This window comes from Gossypium hirsutum, chromosome A01 (genome assembly GCF_007990345.1).
Source record: "Gossypium hirsutum isolate 1008001.06 chromosome A01, Gossypium_hirsutum_v2.1, whole genome shotgun sequence".
NCBI classification, from domain to species: domain Eukaryota; kingdom Viridiplantae; phylum Streptophyta; class Magnoliopsida; order Malvales; family Malvaceae; genus Gossypium; species Gossypium hirsutum.
Window position 1 is genome coordinate 21,604,899 of NC_053424.1, and position 7,551 is coordinate 21,612,449.

The window sequence follows — 7,551 nt, forward strand, 5'->3', positions numbered from 1 at the left end:
GTCACATAGGTGACTTATGTTGCTCGACTCACCGAAACACACAACGGTCATAAAAAACATTGCTTAACCTATCCCATTTTTAGTCACAGTTTACATCGTAGGAATGGACTTGGGATAATAACCCCACAGTGACCTCACAGGTCTATGCAAGTAGGTTGTCCCTTTGAACCTAGATCTTGGGATCTTCAATCAACTAGGTTGGGTTTTCCTTCACATAGCGTATTTAATTTCCATGGGCTTTAGTCTCATTCCTTTTGATGTTTTATCAATATGATCTCGATTTAAGTCTTTAGTTAGTGGATCCGTAATTTTTCTTTTGATTTTACAAAATCAATAGAGATAACTCCATTTGAGATCAGTTGTTTAACGGTATTGTGTCGACGACGCACATGTCTCGACTTACCATTACACATTACGTTAGCAAGACACCCCACACTTTCAAGTGGTTTTAGGATGATTTTGTAATACCCCTACCCTGTATCCATCGCCAAAACAGGGTTACAGAGTATTATTGGAGTTTACAATACAAATGAACAAAATCTCAAACATTCTATAACATATCAATGGACACATTAAAACCAAGTAAAAAAACATACATATTGTCCTTTATACTAGCCCACAAAGCCCTAAATATGGGTTAAAAAACAAGTCAGGACTAAACCGGGAACTCAGAGAATTTTTTAGCAAACATTGATAAATTTCAAAGCTGTAGGGGTCACACGACCAAGAGACACGCCCGTATCTTAGGCCGTGTGGGCATTCGAAATAAGGACACATGACCGTGTCCTAGCCCGTATGACTCACTGACTTAGGCCACACGACCAAGCCATAAGCTCGTGTGCTAGGCCGTGTACCCTTCTAAGAAACCTCACATGCCCATGTGTCAAGCCGTGTGTTAGGCCATGTAACAGCTTGACTTGCAACCCTTTGAAAGCTATAGGGGACACACGGCTGAGACACACGCCCGTGTGGACGAAAATAGGACATTTTACAAGCCATTTTTCTCACCAAAATAGGCATAAACTTGCACCCAACATTGTGCTTAACAACAAGCCATAATAAGGCATCCAAAACAAGCATAATCAAGCCTTAAACATATGGTATATTCACATACAACCAATATGCCCTTAGGCACCTCAAATGACAATTTATAAACATGTCTAACCATGTGTTCAATATAATCAAATGATCAACTAACATATGTGCATATTTGCATAAAAACTTACCAAGTAACTCACTTACCAAAACACACCAAATGGTACCAATTAATCACTTCACTAGCATCAATATACATATATGCCTTCCACAATAAAGTACCGATTCATAACAAATTATTGACATATTTAATATGCACATTCAATTGCCTTTCTATCTTCCATCATTCGTATCAAGTCATATATCAACCATTACAAAGCTATTTATATACATGTCAAAATATACCATTTCACCAACACAAAGCCAAAATGCAAACCAACCAAATGGTCATTTCTAACAACCAAAACACTTATAAGCCAATATAAACCAAAATAACCTATACATGCCATTATAACAAAAATTAAACCAACTGAAGTACTAAAAGAGCCGATGGATAGTGTGATATAGCTCTGACAAGCTTCCAACCCGAACGAGTTTCTGATTCACAATAAACACGAAAAATAACACAGAGTAAGCATTTAAGCTTAGTAAGTTCGTATAACATAGAATTTAACTTATCGTTTGATCAAATAATAGGTAAGTAACAAAGCATATTCCAACACAACTTGGCCAAAAGCCTAAGCACATATACACCAACCACATTAGTCATACAAATTCATATATGAATCAATAATCATGGATGAGCTCAACAATTAATCAAGTTTCCATATACATGTAACATCCATATCATGTATCTATATATCATGTAAAATCATTTCCATGTATTTCATATAACTACCTCTAATAGTTCGTATCGAACTCATATCATCTCGTAACAAAACATTGTCCATTGAACCGTTTAGAATATCGTTAGATACTCGGGATATCTCACACATAGTGTGCTAAACTGTAATCCATCAAATCCTGTACATATATGCTCATACGAGCTGTAAATTGATATGCTCTCTCGAGTGCTCTCACGAGCTATAAATCGAAATGCTCTTATGAGCTGTAAATTGGTAAGCTCATATGAGTTGTGTGTGTCCGCAACACATGCAGGACCTCAACCAAATCAGTAACCCTAATGACATGTTATTTGTATCTTATAGATTCCTATGGTTCAAATGGGGCTAAAAAATTGTCGTACGTCGTTGGATATGCATTCGGTAATTATATATGAAAAATCATAGCATTTATATATTTCAATTAAATACATATAAATACAATTTAATTACACGAACTTACCTCGACGAGTATACGTAGATACGGAGATGATTAATTCGAGATTTTTCCTTTTCCTCGATCTAACTTTATATGAAGTCTGTCTTGTTCTATACAGATAAATTTAACTCAACTTAACATATTTCTCATTCAATTTAGTCCAACACATATGTTTAGCAAATTTACCATTTTCCCCTATATTTTTAATTTCTTTACAATTTAGTCTCTAGGCTCAAAAAATGAAATTCATGTAATTTTACCCCTATTCAAGCCTAGCTGATTTTTATACATGCTTATAACAGCTTATGTATTTCACAAATTGACGAATTTTACCATGAATTTATCACAATTTTCAATTTAACCCTAATTGACAATTTTACATCAAACTTCAAGACTCATATATATTCATCAATGGTAAAACCCTAATAGTTTAACAGTTTTACAAATTAGTCCCCGGTTAGCTAGATTAGGCTACACCGATCCCAAAACATAAAAATAATAAAATAGGACAAAATCATACCAATTTAGCAAATATGAAGATGATCGAACCAAGATTCTTCCATGGCTAATCTTCTATTTTAGTTTCGGTTGAAACAAGTAAAAGATTATGACTTTTTCATTTGTTTAACTTATTATTAACTTTATTTTCTAATTGCTTAATTAACCTTTAAAAACATTAATATTTACACAATTGCCAAGCCATGTACATCCACTATCAAGTTAAATGATCTAATTACTATAGGACTTCCACTTTAAATTTCTATAGCTATTTAATACCTTTAGCTATTAGAACTCAATTTTTGCACTTTACGCGATTTAGTCCTTTTTATCAAATTAAGTATGTAAACGGTAAAATTTCTTAACGAAATTTATCATGCTGTAAGCAATAAAATAAATTTTTTAACTTTAGATTTGTGGTCCTGAAACTACTATTCTGATTTCACTAAAAACGGGCTGTTACAACTCTCCCCCTAAAGGGATTTTCGTCTCCAAAAATCTTACTAGAAAAAAGGTTCGGATATTGCTTTTCATAGCTTCCTCGGGTTCTTAGGTAGTTTCATCTATTCCGTGTCGTTTCCAAAGAACTTTCACTAAAGCTATGTTTTTGTTTTTCAATTCTTTCACCTATCGTGCTAGAATTCTGATTGGTTCCTCATTGTATGTCATATCAGGCTGAATTTCGACATCCATCGGGGAAATAATATGTGAAGGGTTAGATCGATACCATCATAACATAGACACGTGAAAGACATTATTAATCTTTTCTAGTTTTGACGGTAAAGCTAATCGATATGTAACAGGTCCGATTCTTTCAGTAATCTTATATGGCCCAATAAATCACGGACTCAACTTCCTTTTGCGACTGAATCAAAAAACTTTCTTCCAAGGCGATACTTTCAAGAATACTCAGTCGCCGACTTGGAACCCTATGTCTTTATGTTTAATATCCGTATATGATTTCTGACGATCTAAAGCTGCTTTCAAACTATCTCGGATCATTTTTACTTTTTCTTCAATATCACGAATCAAATCAACCCTGTATATCTTTCTCTCACTAAGCTCAATCCAGTATAGTGGAGTTTGGCATTTATGATTATACAAAACCTCATACAGTGCCATATTTATGCTCGATGGAAAACTATTATTATAAGTAAACTGCACCAACAGTAAATATTTCTCCCAATTGCCTTCAGATTCTAATACGTAATAATGAAACATATCTTCAAGAATCTAAATCACACGCTTCGATTGACTATGATTCTGAGGGTAAAATGCAGTACTAAAATGCAACTGTGTACCTAAAGCTTCTTGTAACTTTTTCCAAAATCGTGATGTAAACCGCGGATATCTATTCGAAATAATGGAGATTGGCACTCCGTGTAATCTGACAATATCTGAAACATATAACTCAGCTAATCTGTCAAGGGAGTAGTCTGTATGTACCGGAATAAAATGAGAAGAATTCATCAAACAATCTACGATAACCTAGATGACATCTTTCTTTCTTGGTGACAAGGGTAAACCCGATACGAAATCTATAGTAACTCTATCCCATTTTCATTCCGGTATCATCACTGGTTTTAACAGTCTTGAAGGTACCTAATGTTCAGCTTTAACTTGCTGACATACCAAACATCTTGATACAAAATAAAAAATTTCATGTTTTATTCCCAGCCACCAATACATCTGTCTCAAATCACTGTACATTTTATTGCTTCCCAGATGAACAGACAAGCTACCACTATGAGCTTCATGTAAAATTCTCTGAATGAGCTCTGGATTTTTCGATTCGCAAACTCTACCTCTGAACAATAAACAATCATCAGGTCCTATTTGAAATTTTGAATCAAAAGTCGACTAACACTGTGCCCGTTTAGCTAACAATTTAGGATCACACTTCTAAGCTTCACAGATTTGTTGTAAAAACATCGGTTTAGCTTTCAACTTAGCTAAGATTGAACCATTGTCAGATAATGTCAGTTGCGTATTCATCGTGCGCAGAGCAAACAAGGACTTTCTACTCAAGGCATCAACAACTACGTTTGTTTTTCCCAGATGATAATCATTGATCAACTCATAATCTTTCAACAGTTCGAGCCATTTGCGTTGTCTCAGATTTAGATCTTTCTATGACATTAAATACTTTAAATTATTTTGATCGGTAAATATGTAACATTTTTCACCGAACAAAAGGTGTTGCCAAATTTTCAACGCAAACACAATAGTTGCCAACTCTAGGTCATGTGTCGGATAGTTCTTTTCGTGTGGCTTTAACTGTCTGGAAGCATTAACTATTACTTTTCCTTCTTGCATCAAAACATAGTCTAAACCATTTAAAGATGCATTGCTGAAAATCACAAATTCTTTACCCGATTCAGGCTGAACCAAAGCTGGTGCTTCAGTCAACAGTACTTTCAACTGATTAAATCTTTGCTGATATTTTTCAGACCATTCAAACTTTACATCTTTCTATAGTAGCCGCGTCATCGGTGTAGCTATAATTGAGCATTCTTTGACAAATCTTCGGTAATAACTAACTAATCCCTAAAAAATTCTGATATGTTTTTCAGTGGTTTCCAATCAAAAACTGCAAAAATTTTACTCAGGCCAACTCTAATGCCTTCAGTTGATACCATGTATCCCAAAAAATCGACTTCTTGGAGCCAAAACTCACATTTGCTAAATTTATCAAATAGTTGTTTATCTCGTAGAGTTTGTAAAACAATTGTCAAGTGTTCGGTATGCTCTGACTCATCTCGAGAATAGATCAGAATGTCGTCAATAAATACCACCACAAATCTGTCTAAATATGGTCTGAAGATTCTGTTCATCAAATCCATAAATACTACAGATGCGTTAGTTAAACCAAACGGCATCACAAGAAATTCATAGTGTCTGTACCTAATTCTGAATGTAGTTTTCGGTACATCTGAATCTTTTACTCGTAGCTGATAAGAGCCAGAAGGAAGATCAATCTTCGAGAATACTGTGGCACCTTTCAACTGATTGAACAAATCGTCAATTCGAGGCAATGGATATTGAGTTGATGGTAATCAATATACAATCTCATCGATCCGTCCTTTTTTTAACAAACAGAACTGGTGCAACCCAAGGTGAAAAACTAGGTCGACTAAAACCTTTATCTGTCAACTCTTACAGTTGTGTTTTCAACTCTTTTATCTCGGTAGGAGCTATTTTGTAAGGTGCTATTATGTAAGGTGCTATTGATATCGGTGATGTTCCCGGTACAAGTTCTATAGCAAACTTAACCTCTTTGACCGATGGTAATCCAGGTAACTCCTCTAGAAACACATCAGGACACTCGCAAACTACTGGCACTGATACAAGCTTCGATTCAGACACTTTAGTATCCAATATATAAGCAAGCTAAGCATTACAACCTTTTCTCACTATTTCTACGCTGACATAGCTGATATAACAATAGACAACCCACTCGAATTATCAGATTTAGTACGAAGCGTCTCACTGTTCTAACATTTTAATATGATAAGCTTTCGTCTACAGTTTACAATAGCATCATGCAGAGTTAGCCAATCCATACCCTGAATCACATCAAATTCATCAAATGATAATCACATTAAATCAACCAGAAAACTGTAACCTCGTGTTATCAAAGGACAGTTCTTGTAAAATTTATCAACTAGCACATACTAACCTAGGGGGTCCGATACTTCAACCATGAATTCAGTGGACTTAACAGGTGAATTTTTACTAAATACTAAATTCGTGCAAACATATGGCACAAAAGCATTCTCATGTGTGCGAATAACATAAGCCCTAGTTGGTGCTTATGCCTCAGGTCTCACAGCAGAGTTTTTCATCGCATCACGGCTACCACTCACATTTTTGGGATTACAAGGTGGTCTATCTCTCGCAGCTGTGTTGCTCTGTCTCGTAGTTTGAACTTTCTCTTTCTCAGATTTCTTTGGGCAATCTCTAAGATAGTGGTCAAAGGAACCACATCTGAAACAAGCTCTGTTCTTCACTCGACACTTCCCATAATATAGTCTGTTATATTGCTTACACTCGGGTCTGGCATCTCTAACACTACCCACACTCGCTACAGATTAGCCTGAGGTTTAGACTAGAACCTTAGGTACCTCTGTCTCTACTAGAATGACTCACAAAAGCTGTAGAATGGTTGTGAGATTCTTTTGATTTCTTTGATACTGACTGTTATGACTTCCTAGTTAATCTATTTCTCGAGTCTCTAGCTTCAAAATCAGCATGTCTTTTCTCTTTACTCAGTTTTTCAGCTTTATGTGCCCAGTCAACCAGTACAATGAACTCTTTCAGTTCAAGAATTCCAACCAGAAGCTTGATGTCAGTCTCAGTCAGAATACACTCCCGGGCATATTTGCTCAGTTTAACAAATTCCCGCTTATACTCTAACAAAGTCAAACAGCCCTGTTTAAGCTCTAGAAATACTTTACGTTTCTGATCCAGAAACCTCTGACTAATATATTTCTTTTGAAACTCAGTTTGGAAAATTTTTTAGGTGATCCACTCTCTAGGCACAACAGAAATCAATGTGTTCCACCACTGGTAAGCCAAATCTTTCAATAATGATACCGTGCATTTAACACACTTGGCCAGTGAACAGATAACTCATCAAAAACCCTGATGGTATTATTTAACTAGAATTCAGCGCTCTCGAGATCATTTTCAACAGTA